The sequence below is a fragment of the Triturus cristatus genome, chromosome 12, assembly GCF_964204655.1.
Source record: "Triturus cristatus chromosome 12, aTriCri1.1, whole genome shotgun sequence".
Lineage (NCBI taxonomy): Eukaryota > Metazoa > Chordata > Amphibia > Caudata > Salamandridae > Triturus > Triturus cristatus.
This window is the reverse complement of record NC_140595.1, coordinates 659,490,458-659,503,895: the sequence shown is the minus strand read 5'-3', so window position 1 is coordinate 659,503,895 and position 13,438 is coordinate 659,490,458. Positions and strand designations below refer to the sequence as shown.

At 41.1% G+C, this 13,438-nt stretch overlaps 8 non-coding genes across 8 annotated transcripts; 5 read left to right on the top strand and 3 right to left on the bottom strand.

Annotated features, from left to right (window-relative positions):
* Positions 1–185: 185 nt before the first annotated feature.
* Positions 186–280, top strand: TRNAI-UAU (transfer RNA isoleucine (anticodon UAU)). Its single transcript has 2 exons — positions 186–223; positions 245–280. It is a non-coding gene; the product is annotated as a tRNA-Ile (tRNA).
* Positions 281–2,594: 2,314 nt separating this feature from the next.
* Positions 2,595–2,689, top strand: TRNAI-UAU (transfer RNA isoleucine (anticodon UAU)). The gene is made up of 2 exons: positions 2,595–2,632; positions 2,654–2,689. It is a non-coding gene; the product is annotated as a tRNA-Ile (tRNA).
* Positions 2,690–4,510: 1,821 nt separating this feature from the next.
* Positions 4,511–4,592, bottom strand: TRNAS-GCU (transfer RNA serine (anticodon GCU)). The gene has a single exon. It is a non-coding gene; the product is annotated as a tRNA-Ser (tRNA).
* Positions 4,593–5,004: 412 nt separating this feature from the next.
* On the top strand, positions 5,005–5,099 carry TRNAI-UAU (transfer RNA isoleucine (anticodon UAU)). Its single transcript has 2 exons — positions 5,005–5,042; positions 5,064–5,099. It is a non-coding gene; the product is annotated as a tRNA-Ile (tRNA).
* A 1,821-nt stretch (positions 5,100–6,920) lies between these two features.
* On the bottom strand, positions 6,921–7,002 carry TRNAS-GCU (transfer RNA serine (anticodon GCU)). Its single transcript has one exon. It is a non-coding gene; the product is annotated as a tRNA-Ser (tRNA).
* A 2,342-nt stretch (positions 7,003–9,344) lies between these two features.
* TRNAS-GCU (transfer RNA serine (anticodon GCU)) lies at positions 9,345–9,426 on the bottom strand. The gene has a single exon. It is a non-coding gene; the product is annotated as a tRNA-Ser (tRNA).
* Positions 9,427–9,838: 412 nt separating this feature from the next.
* On the top strand, positions 9,839–9,933 carry TRNAI-UAU (transfer RNA isoleucine (anticodon UAU)). The gene is made up of 2 exons: positions 9,839–9,876; positions 9,898–9,933. It is a non-coding gene; the product is annotated as a tRNA-Ile (tRNA).
* A 2,329-nt stretch (positions 9,934–12,262) lies between these two features.
* On the top strand, positions 12,263–12,357 carry TRNAI-UAU (transfer RNA isoleucine (anticodon UAU)). Its single transcript has 2 exons — positions 12,263–12,300; positions 12,322–12,357. It is a non-coding gene; the product is annotated as a tRNA-Ile (tRNA).
* Positions 12,358–13,438: the final 1,081 nt, after the last annotated feature.

Genomic DNA, 13,438 nt, shown 5'->3' with positions numbered 1-13,438 from the left:
TTTTGAATAGACAGAGCATATGTTATAGGACAATTATAGAATCTATTCCGTTTGGACTGTATTTTTAATAGTCATGATAACATGCTAGCATGTGAGTCGATCTTGCACAGTGAATGATGGAGCAGTGTCTGTCATCTACTTGGTCAGCTGTAGATGGCTCACCTGGGGAGATGTGAAAAGAGAGAGCTCCAGTGGTGCAATCGGTTAGCGCGCGGTACTTATACAGCAGTACTTGCACTGAGCCATGCCGAGGTTGTGAGTTCGAGCCTCACCTGGAGCAGCCGTGTTGTTTTTCATAAACCATTTCACAAAAAGTAAAGTTTAAACTCAGAGTATGGACGGCCCTTGCTAGAGAGTCTTTACTTCTTATAGGATCTACGTGTCCTACTCCTCTGGGTGCCAAATATCACATATCCTCCGCGATGCTCAGTTTAAACATTCCATGATGTGCCATCTTGCATTTCATGCAAACACCACATCAGTGCATTTAAAAATACATTTGTAGAATAATAAATATGATGAAAACAGTGTTCTCACATGATAACCATAAACTGAAGAGCTGCAAAAAATGCTGTATCAGCTACTTACAATAAAAGGTGACTCGAAAAAACTAGCAAAAGAAGAGCATCATCATATTAAAGGTTCTATTCACCATCTTGAGTTGCACCATAGCAGCTTATGGTGCTTTTCTGCTCAGAGTGTGCCTCCAATCCCACATTCATTTTTAATTTCTTTGCAGTTTAAAAAACAACAATTACTGCTCGAAGTTCACTTTTCAAAACCATTCAACCTATTAAATGTATTTCTCTAACCTATGAATGTGGTCCATGTTCACTTTTCCTCATCTTCATCTCGATACTCCTTTCCCAGAAACCAGGTTCACTTCTTCATTCAACCCACCCATCCAAAGTCACCAAATCTTTGAAGCAAGTCTGCCTATTCTCCCTTTCTCTCTATGTACAAGATACCTTGTATCATTTGAATGGACAGAAGGAGAGAAGGATATTTATGGTGAGTGGGGGTGGGGTTTTGAGGAGTAACCTCATTTGCCTAAGAGCCGGGGTATCTGGGAAAAAAAGTATTTTATGGGGAAAGACTTTCACATCTCCTTGGTGAAATTTGTAGGGCCTTATAACATCCTTTCTGTGGATGCAGATTCAGTCGGAACAGAGGTCCTAGTCCTTGCTCTGCCTTTCAAAGGAACTGTAAATATGCATGGCTTATTTGGCTTTGCCCGGCAGGGTGAGAATGGCGTTTGTCAGGCGTTCGTCAGGCGATCGGAAGGGGTGAGGCAATAATTTATAATTCAATGATCTTCATGATATTTTCTTGATAATATGAAAGCAGGAAAGGGAAGCTTGGCAATAAGCAATCCTAAAGCAAGGTGTGACTCCAGGGAAGAATGACTTGAAAACAACATACAGAAAGACTCATGTAAAAAGGCCCTGATAAGGCTTGAACTCATGACCCCTGGTTTACAAGACCAGTGCTCTGCCACTGAGCTACAAGGCCAGTCTGCACGCAGGATGTAAATTGCAACATGTATTCTTACTGAGGTATGAATATATCTATGATTTTGAGACTCTGTATGGAAACGTAGTTGCATATGAATGTCCACGTGCGCGCACACATTGAAGACCATGCTTAAGGCACTTTTTTTGGAAGTATGAAAAACTACATTTTCATATGAGAAAATAAGAGTTTTCGCATTCAAGACCATACCGATAGCTCTAGTTAGTATGTCTGCAATCAGTGACATATAGAGAACCCACTTATTAGAAGTGATCTGTCTCTGTGGGGCAGACATATGTTAACAGTCATTCATTTGAGACGGCCTAAACTTTAGGAGTAAGAGCTGCTTTCTTATCAATCTATTTATCCAAACTGGTTAATAAGCCAGGAGTGAGTGAAAGGCAATCCTCTGGAAACTCCATGAAAGATCTAATTTCTATTACGCACAAAATACTTCACTTTATTTGACATATTTGTTAAAATGGAACAGTCAGATGATCCCATCTAGCGGATCCTGGCTCTGTCTTGAAAGAGAGTGTAATTATACTACAAGAAATGCTGGCCATCAAAAGAGACTCTGATGGCTTTCCAACGAAGGTGGGATTCGAACCCACGCGTGCAGAGCACAATGGATTAGCAGTCCATCGCCTTAACCACTCGGCCACCTCGTCTGCCCTACAGCCCCATCTGAAACCTTGCTTCACAAAAGGTACTGAAGTGTCAATATACTGTACCTAAAAAAGAAAAAAACAGCTGAGGCAAGATCTCACATTCCACTTCTTCCCCCATCAGGGACCTACATTTCATTTTTGGGAAATTCTTACTATGTGCTAATTACAAATATTCATAAGATTCCCCTAGACTTTGTCAGAACTGTCAAGATATAATTCTATGGGGTTTTGAATAGACAGAGCATATGTTATAGGACAATTATAGAATCTATTCCGTTTGGACTGTATTTTTAATAGTCATGATAACATGCTAGCATGTGAGTCGATCTTGCACAGTGAATGATGGAGCAGTGTCTGTCATCTACTTGGTCAGCTGTAGATGGCTCACCTGGGGAGATGTGAAAAGAGAGAGCTCCAGTGGTGCAATCGGTTAGCGCGCGGTACTTATACAGCAGTACTTGCACTGAGCCATGCCGAGGTTGTGAGTTCGAGCCTCACCTGGAGCAGCCGTGTTGTTTTTCATAAACCATTTCACAAAAAGTAAAGTTTAAACTCAGAGTATGGACGGCCCTTGCTAGAGAGTCTTTACTTCTTATAGGATCTACGTGTCCTACTCCTCTGGGTGCCAAATATCACATATCCTCCGCGATGCTCAGTTTAAACATTCCATGATGTGCCATCTTGCATTTCATGCAAACACCACATCAGTGCATTTAAAAATACATTTGTAGAATAATAAATATGATGAAAACAGTGTTCTCACATGATAACCATAAACTGAAGAGCTGCAAAAAATGCTGTATCAGCTACTTACAATAAAAGGTGACTCGAAAAAACTAGCAAAAGAAGAGCATCATCATATTAAAGGTTCTATTCACCATCTTGAGTTGCACCATAGCAGCTTATGGTGCTTTTCTGCTCAGAGTGTGCCTCCAATCCCACATTCATTTTTAATTTCTTTGCAGTTTAAAAAACAACAATTACTGCTCGAAGTTCACTTTTCAAAACCATTCAACCTATTAAATGTATTTCTCTAACCTATGAATGTGGTCCATGTTCACTTTTCCTCATCTTCATCTCGATACTCCTTTCCCAGAAACCAGGTTCACTTCTTCATTCAACCCACCCATCCAAAGTCACCAAATCTTTGAAGCAAGTCTGCCTATTCTCCCTTTCTCTCTATGTACAAGATACCTTGTATCATTTGAATGGACAGCAGGAGAGAAGGATATTTATGGTGAGTGGGGGTGGGGTTTTGAGGAGTAACCTCATTTGCCTAAGAGCCGGGGTATCTGGGAAAAAAAGTATTTTATGGGGGAAGACTTTCACATCTCCTTGGTGAAATTTGTAGGGCCTTATAACATCCTTTCTGTGGATGCAGATTCAGTCGGAACAGAGGTCCTAGTCCTTGCTCTGCCTTTCAAAGGAACTGTAAATATGCATGGCTTATTTGGCTTTGCCCGGCAGGGTGAGAATGGCGTTTGTCAGGCGTTCGTCAGGCGATCGGAAGGGGTGAGGCAATAATTTATAATTCAATGATCTTCATGATATTTTCTTGATAATATGAAAGCAGGAAAGGGAAGCTTGGCAATAAGCAATCCTAAAGCAAGGTGTGACTCCAGGGAAGAATGACTTGAAAACAACATACAGAAAGACTCATGTAAAAAGGCCCTGATGAGGCTTGAACTCATGACCCCTGGTTTACAAGACCAGTGCTCTGCCACTGAGCTACAAGGCCAGTCTGCACGCAGGATGTAAATTGCAACATGTATTCTTACTGAGGTATGAATATATCTATGATTTTGAGACTCTGTATGGAAACGTAGTTGCATATGAATGTCCACGTGCGCGCACACATTGAAGACCATGCTTAAGGCACTTTTTTTGGAAGTATGAAAAACTACATTTTCATATGAGAAAATAAGAGTTTTCGCATTCAAGACCATACCGATAGCTCTAGTTAGTATGTCTGCAATCATTGACATATAGAGAACCCACTTATTAGAAGTGATCTGTCTCTGTGGGGCAGACATATGTTAACAGTCATTCATTTGAGACGGCCTAAACTTTAGGAGTAAGAGCTGCTTTCTTATCAATCTATTTATCCAAACTGGTTAATAAGCCAGGAGTGAGTGAAAGGCAATCCTCTGGAAACTCCATGAAAGATCTAATTTCTATTACGCACAAAATACTTCACTTTATTTGACATATTTGTTAAAATGGAACAGTCAGATGATCCCATCTAGCGGATCCTGGCTCTGTCTTGAAAGAGAGTGTAATTATACTACAAGAAATGCTGGCCATCAAAAGAGACTCTGATGGCTTTCCGACGAAGGTGGGATTCGAACCCACGCGTGCAGAGCACAATGGATTAGCAGTCCATCGCCTTAACCACTCGGCCACCTCGTCTGCCCTACAGCCCCATCTGAAACCTTGCTTCACAAAAGGTACTGAAGTGTCAATATACTGTACCTAAAAAAGAAAAAAACAGCTGAGGCAAGATCTCACATTCCACGTCTTCCCCCAATCAGGGACCTACATTTCATTTTTGGGAAATTCTTACTATGTGCTAATTACAAATATTCATAAGATTCCCCTAGACTTTGTCAGAACTGTCAAGATATAATTCTATGGGGTTTTGAATAGACAGAGCATATGTTATAGGACAATTATAGAATCTATTCCGTTTGGACTGTATTTTTAATAGTCATGATAACATGCTAGCATGTGAGTCGATCTTGCACAGTGAATGATGGAGCAGTGTCTGTCATCTACTTGGTCAGCTGTAGATGGCTCACCTGGGGAGATGTGAAAAGAGAGAGCTCCAGTGGCGCAATCGGTTAGCGCGCGGTACTTATACAGCAGTACTTGCACTGAGCCATGCCGAGGTTGTGAGTTCGAGCCTCACCTGGAGCAGCCGTGTTGTTTTTCATAAACCATTTCACAAAAAGTAAAGTTTAAACTCAGAGTATGGACGGCCCTTGCTAGAGAGTCTTTACTTCTTATAGGATCTACGTGTCCTACTCCTCTGGGTGCCAAATATCACATATCCTCCGCGATGCTCAGTTTAAACATTCCATGATGTGCCATCTTGCATTTCATGCAAACACCACATCAGTGCATTTAAAAATACATTTGTAGAATAATAAATATGATGAAAACAGTGTTCTCACATGATAACCATAAACTGAAGAGCTGCAAAAAATGCTGTATCAGCTACTTACAATAAAAGGTGACTCGAAAAAACTAGCAAAAGAAGAGCATCATCATATTAAAGGTTCTATTCACCATCTTGAGTTGCACCATAGCAGCTTATGGTGCTTTTCTGCTCAGAGTGTGCCTCCAATCCCACATTCATTTTTAATTTCTTTGCAGTTTAAAAAACAACAATTACTGCTCGAAGTTCACTTTTCAAAACCATTCAACCTATTAAATGTATTTCTCTAACCTATGAATGTGGTCCATGTTCACTTTTCCTCATCTTCATCTCGATACTCCTTTCCCAGAAACCAGGTTCACTTCTTCATTCAACCCACCCATCCAAAGTCACCAAATCTTTGAAGCAAGTCTGCCTATTCTCCCTTTCTCTCTATGTACAAGATACCTTGTATCATTTGAATGGACAGCAGGAGAGAAGGATATTTATGGTGAGTGGGGGTGGGGTTTTGAGGAGTAACCTCATTTGCCTAAGAGCCGGGGTATCTGGGAAAAAAAGTATTTTATGGGGGAAGACTTTCACATCTCCTTGGTGAAATTTGTAGGGCCTTATAACATCCTTTCTGTGGATGCAGATTCAGTCGGAACAGAGGTCCTAGTCCTCGCTCTGCCTTTCAAAGGAACTGTAAATATGCATGGCTTATTTGGCTTTGCCCGGCAGGGCTTGCCCGCCAGGGTGAGAATGGCGTTTGTCAGGCGTTCGTCAGGCGATCGGAAGGGGTGAGGCAATAATTTATAATTCAATGATCTTCATGATATTTTCTTGATAATATGAAAGCAGGAAAGGGAAGCTTGGCAATAAGCAATCCTAAAGCAAGGTGTGACTCCAGGGAAGAATGACTTGAAAACAACATACAGAAAGACTCATGTAAAAAGGCCCTGATGAGGCTTGAACTCATGACCCCTGGTTTACAAGACCAGTGCTCTGCCACTGAGCTACAAGGCCAGTCTGCACGCAGGATGTAAATTGCAACATGTATTCTTACTGAGGTATGAATATATCTATGATTTTGAGACTCTGTATGGAAACGTAGTTGCATATGAATGTCCACGTGCGCGCACACATTGAAGACCATGCTTAAGGCACTTTTTTTGGAAGTATGAAAAACTACATTTTCATATGAGAAAATAAGAGTTTTCGCATTCAAGACCATACCGATAGCTCTAGTTAGTATGTCTGCAATCAGTGACATATAGAGAACCCACTTATTAGAAGTGATCTGTCTCTGTGGGGCAGTCATTCATTTGAGACGGCCTAAACTTTAGGAGTAAGAGCTGCTTTCTTATCAATCTATTTATCCAAACTGGTTAATAAGCCAGGAGTGAGTGAAAGGCAATCCTCTGGAAACTCCATGAAAGATCTAATTTCTATTACGCACAAAATACTTCACTTTATTTGACATATTTGTTAAAATGGAACAGTCAGATGATCCCATCTAGCGGATCCTGGCTCTGTCTTGAAAGAGAGTGTAATTATACTACAAGAAATGCTGGCCATCAAAAGAGACTCTGATGGCTTTCCGACGAAGGTGGGATTCGAACCCACGCGTGCAGAGCACAATGGATTAGCAGTCCATCGCCTTAACCACTCGGCCACCTCGTCTGCCCTACAGCCCCATTTGAAACCTTGCTTCACAAAAGGTACTGAAGTGTCAATATACTGTACCTAAAAAAGAAAAAAACAGCTGAGGCAAGATCTCACATTCCACGTCTTCCCCCAATCAGGGACCTACATTTCATTTTTGGGAAATTCTTACTATGTGCTAATTACAAATATTCATAAGATTCCCCTAGACTTTGTCAGAACTGTCAAGATATAATTCTATGGGGTTTTGAATAGACAGAGCATATGTTATAGGACAATTATAGAATCTATTCCGTTTGGACTGTATTTTTAATAGTCATGATAACATGCTAGCATGTGAGTCGATCTTGCACAGTGAATGATGGAGCAGTGTCTGTCATCTACTTGGTCAGCTGTAGATGGCTCACCTGGGGAGATGTGAAAAGAGAGAGCTCCAGTGGCGCAATCGGTTAGTGCGCGGTACTTATACAGCAGTACTTGCACTGAGCCATGCCGAAGTTGTGAGTTCGAGCCTCACCTGGAGCAGCCGTGTTGTTTTTCATAAACCATTTCACAAAAAGTAAAGTTTAAACTCAGAGTATGGACGGCCCTTGCTAGAGAGTCTTTACTTCTTATAGGATCTACGTGTCCTACTCCTCTGGGTGCCAAATATCACATATCCTCCGCGATGCTCAGTTTAAACATTCCATGATGTGCCATCTTGCATTTCATGCAAACACCACATCAGTGCATTTAAAAATACATTTGTAGAATAATAAATATGATGAAAACAGTGTTCTCACATGATAACCATAAACTGAAGAGCTGCAAAAAATGCTGTATCAGCTACTTACAATAAAAGGTGACTCGAAAAAACTAGCAAAAGAAGAGCATCATCATATTAAAGGTTCTATTCACCATCTTGAGTTGCACCATAGCAGCTTATGGTGCTTTTCTGCTCAGAGTGTGCCTCCAATCCCACATTCATTTTTAATTTCTTTGCAGTTTAAAAAACAACAATTACTGCTCGAAGTTCACTTTTCAAAACCATTCAACCTATTAAATGTATTTCTCTAACCTATGAATGTGGTCCATGTTCACTTTTCCTCATCTTCATCTCGATACTCCTTTCCCAGAAACCAGGTTCACTTCTTCATTCAACCCACCCATCCAAGGTCACCAAATCTTTGAAGCAAGTCTGCCTATTCTCCCTTTCTCTCTATGTACAAGATACCTTGTATCATTTGAATGGACAGCAGGAGAGAAGGATATTTATGGTGAGTGGGGGTGGGGTTTTGAGGAGTAACCTCATTTGCCTAAGAGCCGGGGTATCTGGGAAAAAAAGTATTTTATGGGGGAAGACTTTCACATCTCCTTGGTGAAATTTGTAGGGCCTTATAACATCCTTTCTGTGGATGCAGATTCAGTCGGAACAGAGGTCCTAGTCCTCGCTCTGCCTTTCAAAGGAACTGTAAATATGCATGGCTTATTTGGCTTTGCCCGGCAGGGCTTGCCCGCCAGGGTGAGAATGGCGTTTGTCAGGCGTTCGTCAGGCGATCGGAAGGGGTGAGGCAATAATTTATAATTCAATGATCTTCATGATATTTTCTTGATAATATGAAAGCAGGAAAGGGAAGCTTGGCAATAAGCAATCCTAAAGCAAGGTGTGACTCCAGGGAAGAATGACTTGAAAACAACATACAGAAAGACTCATGTAAAAAGGCCCTGATGAGGCTTGAACTCATGACCCCTGGTTTACAAGACCAGTGCTCTGCCACTGAGCTACAAGGCCAGTCTGCACGCAGGTAGTAAATTGCAACATGTATTCTTACTGAGGTATGAATATATCTATGATTTTGAGACTCTGTATGGAAACGTAGTTGCATATGAATGTCCACGTGCGCGCACACATTGAAGACCATGCTTAAGGCACTTTTTTTGGAAGTATGAAAAACTACATTTTCATATGAGAAAATAAGAGTTTTCGCATTCAAGACCATACCGATAGCTCTAGTTAGTATGTCTGCAATCAGTGACATATAGAGAACCCACTTATTAGAAGTGATCTGTCTCTGTGGGGCAGACATATGTTAACAGTCATTCATTTGAGACGGCCTAAACTTTAGGAGTAAGAGCTGCTTTCTTATCAATCTATTTATCCAAACTGGTTAATAAGCCAGGAGTGAGTGAAAGGCAATCCTCTGGAAACTCCATGAAAGATCTAATTTCTATTACGCACAAAATACTTCACTTTATTTGACATATTTGTTAAAATGGAACAGTCAGATGATCCCATCTAGCGGATCCTGGCTCTGTCTTGAAAGAGAGTGTAATTATACTACAAGAAATGCTGGCCATCAAAAGAGACTCTGATGGCTTTCCGACGAAGGTGGGATTCGAACCCACGCGTGCAGAGCACAATGGATTAGCAGTCCATCGCCTTAACCACTCGGCCACCTCGTCTGCCCTACAGCCCCATCTGAAACCTTGCTTCACAAAAGGTACTGAAGTGTCAATATACTGTACCTAAAAAAGAAAAAAACAGCTGAGGCAAGATCTCACATTCCACGTCTTCCCCCAATCAGGGACCTACATTTCATTTTTGGGAAATTCTTACTATGTGCTAATTACAAATATTCATAAGATTCCCCTAGACTTTGTCAGAACTGTCAAGATATAATTCTATGGGGTTTTGAATAGACAGAGCATATGTTATAGGACAATTATAGAATCTATTCCGTTTGGACTGTATTTTTAATAGTCATGATAACATGCTAGCATGTGAGTCGATCTTGCACAGTGAATGATGGAGCAGTGTCTGTCATCTACTTGGTCAGCTGTAGATGGCTCACCTGGGGAGATGTGAAAAGAGAGAGCTCCAGTGGCGCAATCGGTTAGTGCGCGGTACTTATACAGCAGTACTTGCACTGAGCCATGCCGAGGTTGTGAGTTCGAGCCTCACCTGGAGCAGCCGTGTTGTTTTTCATAAACCATTTCACAAAAAGTAAAGTTTAAACTCAGAGTATGGACGGCCCTTGCTAGAGAGTCTTTACTTCTTATAGGATCTACGTGTCCTACTCCTCTGGGTGCCAAATATCACATATCCTCCGCGATGCTCAGTTTAAACATTCCATGATGTGCCATCTTGCATTTCATGCAAACACCACATCAGTGCATTTAAAAATACATTTGTAGAATAATAAATATGATGAAAACAGTGTTCTCACATGATAACCATAAACTGAAGAGCTGCAAAAAATGCTGTATCAGCTACTTACAATAAAAGGTGACTCGAAAAAACTAGCAAAAGAAGAGCATCATCATATTAAAGGTTCTATTCACCATCTTGAGTTGCACCATAGCAGCTTATGGTGCTTTTCTGCTCAGAGTGTGCCTCCAATCCCACATTCATTTTTAATTTCTTTGCAGTTTAAAAAACAACAATTACTGCTCGAAGTTCACTTTTCAAAACCATTCAACCTATTAAATGTATTTCTCTAACCTATGAATGTGGTCCATGTTCACTTTTCCTCATCTTCATCTCGATACTCCTTTCCCAGAAACCAGGTTCACTTCTTCATTCAACCCACCCATCCAAAGTCACCAAATCTTTGAAGCAAGTCTGCCTATTCTCCCTTTCTCTCTATGTACAAGATACCTTGTATCATTTGAATGGACAGCAGGAGAGAAGGATATTTATGGTGAGTGGGGGTGGGGTTTTGAGGAGTAACCTCATTTGCCTAAGAGCCGGGGTATCTGGAAAAAAAAGTATTTTATGGGGGAAGACTTTCACATCTCCTTGGTGAAATTTGTAGGGCCTTATAACATCCTTTCTGTGGATGCAGATTCAGTCGGAACAGAGGTCCTAGTCCTCGCTCTGCCTTTCAAAGGAACTGTAAATATGCATGGCTTATTTGGCTTTGCCCGGCAGGGCTTGCCCGCCAGGGTGAGAATGGCGTTTGTCAGGCGTTCGTCAGGCGATCGGAAGGGGTGAGGCAATAATTTATAATTCAATGATCTTCATGATATTTTCTTGATAATATGAAAGCAGGAAAGGGAAGCTTGGCAATAAGCAATCCTAAAGCAAGGTGTGACTCCAGGGAAGAATGACTTGAAAACAACATACAGAAAGACTCATGTAAAAAGGCCCTGATGAGGCTTGAACTCATGACCCCTGGTTTACAAGACCAGTGCGCTGCCACTGAGCTACAAGGCCAGTCTGCACGCAGGATGTAAATTGCAACATGTATTCTTACTGAGGTATGAATATATCTATGATTTTGAGACTCTGTATGGAAACGTAGTTGCATATGAATGTCCACGTGCGCGCACACATTGAAGACCATGCTTAAGGCACTTTTTTTGGAAGTATGAAAAACTACATTTTCATATGAGAAAATAAGAGTTTTCGCATTCAAGACCATACCGATAGCTCTAGTTAGTATGTCTGCAATCAGTGACATATAGAGAACCCACTTATTAGAAGTAATCTGTCTCTGTGGGGCAGACATATGTTAACAGTCATTCATTTGAGACGGCCTAAACTTTAGGAGTAAGAGCTGCTTTCTTATCAATCTATTTATCCAAACTGGTTAATAAGCCAGGAGTGAGTGAAAGGCAATCCTCTGGAAACTCCATGAAAGATCTAATTTCTATTACGCACAAAATACTTCACTTTATTTGACATATTTGTTAAAATGGAACAGTCAGATGATCCCATCTAGCGGATCCTGGCTCTGTCTTGAAAGAGAGTGTAATTATACTACTAGAAATGCTGGCCATCAAAAGAGACTCTGATGGCTTTCCGACGAAGTTGGGATTCGAACCCACGCGTGCAGAGCACAATGGATTAGCAGTCCATCGCCTTAACCACTCGGCCACCTCGTCTGCCCTACAGCCCCATCTGAAACCTTGCTTCACAAAAGGTACTGAAGTGTCAATATACTGTACCTAAAAAAGAAAAAAACAGCTGAGGCAAGATCTCACATTCCACGTCTTCCCCCAATCAGGGACCTACATTTCATTTTTGGGAAATTCTTACTATGTGCTAATTACAAATATTCATAAGATTCCCCTAGACTTTGTCAGAACTGTCAAGATATAATTCTATGGGGTTTTGAATAGACAGAGCATATGTTATAGGACAATTATAGAATCTATTCCGTTTGGACTGTATTTTTAATAGTCATGATAACATGCTAGCATGTGAGTCGATCTTGCACAGTGAATGATGGAGCAGTGTCTGTCATCTACTTGGTCAGCTGTAGATGGCTCACCTGGGGAGATGTGAAAAGAGAGAGCTCCAGTGGCGCAATCGGTTAGCGCGCGGTACTTATACAGCAGTACTTGCACTGAGCCATGCCGAGGTTGTGAGTTCGAGCCTCACCTGGAGCAGCCGTGTTGTTTTTCATAAACCATTTCACAAAAAGTAAAGTTTAAACTCAGAGTATGGACGGCCCTTGCTAGAGAGTCTTTACTTCTTATAGGATCTACGTGTCCTACTCCTCTGGGTGCCAAATATCACATATCCTCCGCGATGCTCAGTTTAAACATTCCATGATGTGCCATCTTGCATTTCATGCAAACACCACATCAGTGCATTTAAAAATACATTTGTAGAATAATAAATATGATGAAAACAGTGTTCTCACATGATAACCATAAACTGAAGAGCTGCAAAAAATGCTGTATCAGCTACTTACAATAAAAGGTGACTCGAAAAAACTAGCAAAAGAAGAGCATCATCATATTAAAGGTTCTATTCACCATCTTGAGTTGCACCATAGCAGCTTATGGTGCTTTTCTGCTCAGAGTGTGCCTCCAATCCCACATTCATTTTTAATTTCTTTGCAGTTTAAAAAACAACAATTACTGCTCGAAGTTCACTTTTCAAAACCATTCAACCTATTAAATGTATTTCTCTAACCTATGAATGTGGTCCATGTTCACTTTTCCTCATCTTCATCTCGATACTCCTTTCCCAGAAACCAGGTTCACTTCTTCATTCAACCCACCCATCCAAGGTCACCAAATCTTTGAAGCAAGTCTGCCTATTCTCCCTTTCTCTCTATGTACAAGATACCTTGTATCATTTGAATGGACAGCAGGAGAGAAGGATATTTATGGTGAGTGGGGGTGGGGTTTTGAGGAGTAACCTCATTTGCCTAAGAGCCGGGGTATCTGGGAAAAAAAGTATTTTATGGGGGAAGACTTTCACATCTCCTTGGTGAAATTTGTAGGGCCTTATAACATCCTTTCTGTGGATGCAGATTCAGTCGGAACAGAGGTCCTAGTCCTCGCTCTGCCTTTCAAAGGAACTGTAAATATGCATGGCTTATTTGGCTTTGCCCGGCAGGGTGAGAATGGCGTTTGTCAGGCGTTCGTCAGGCGATCGGAAGGGGTGAGGCAATAATGTATAATTCAATGATCTTCATGATATTTTCTTGATAATATGAAAGCAGGAAAGGGAAGCTTG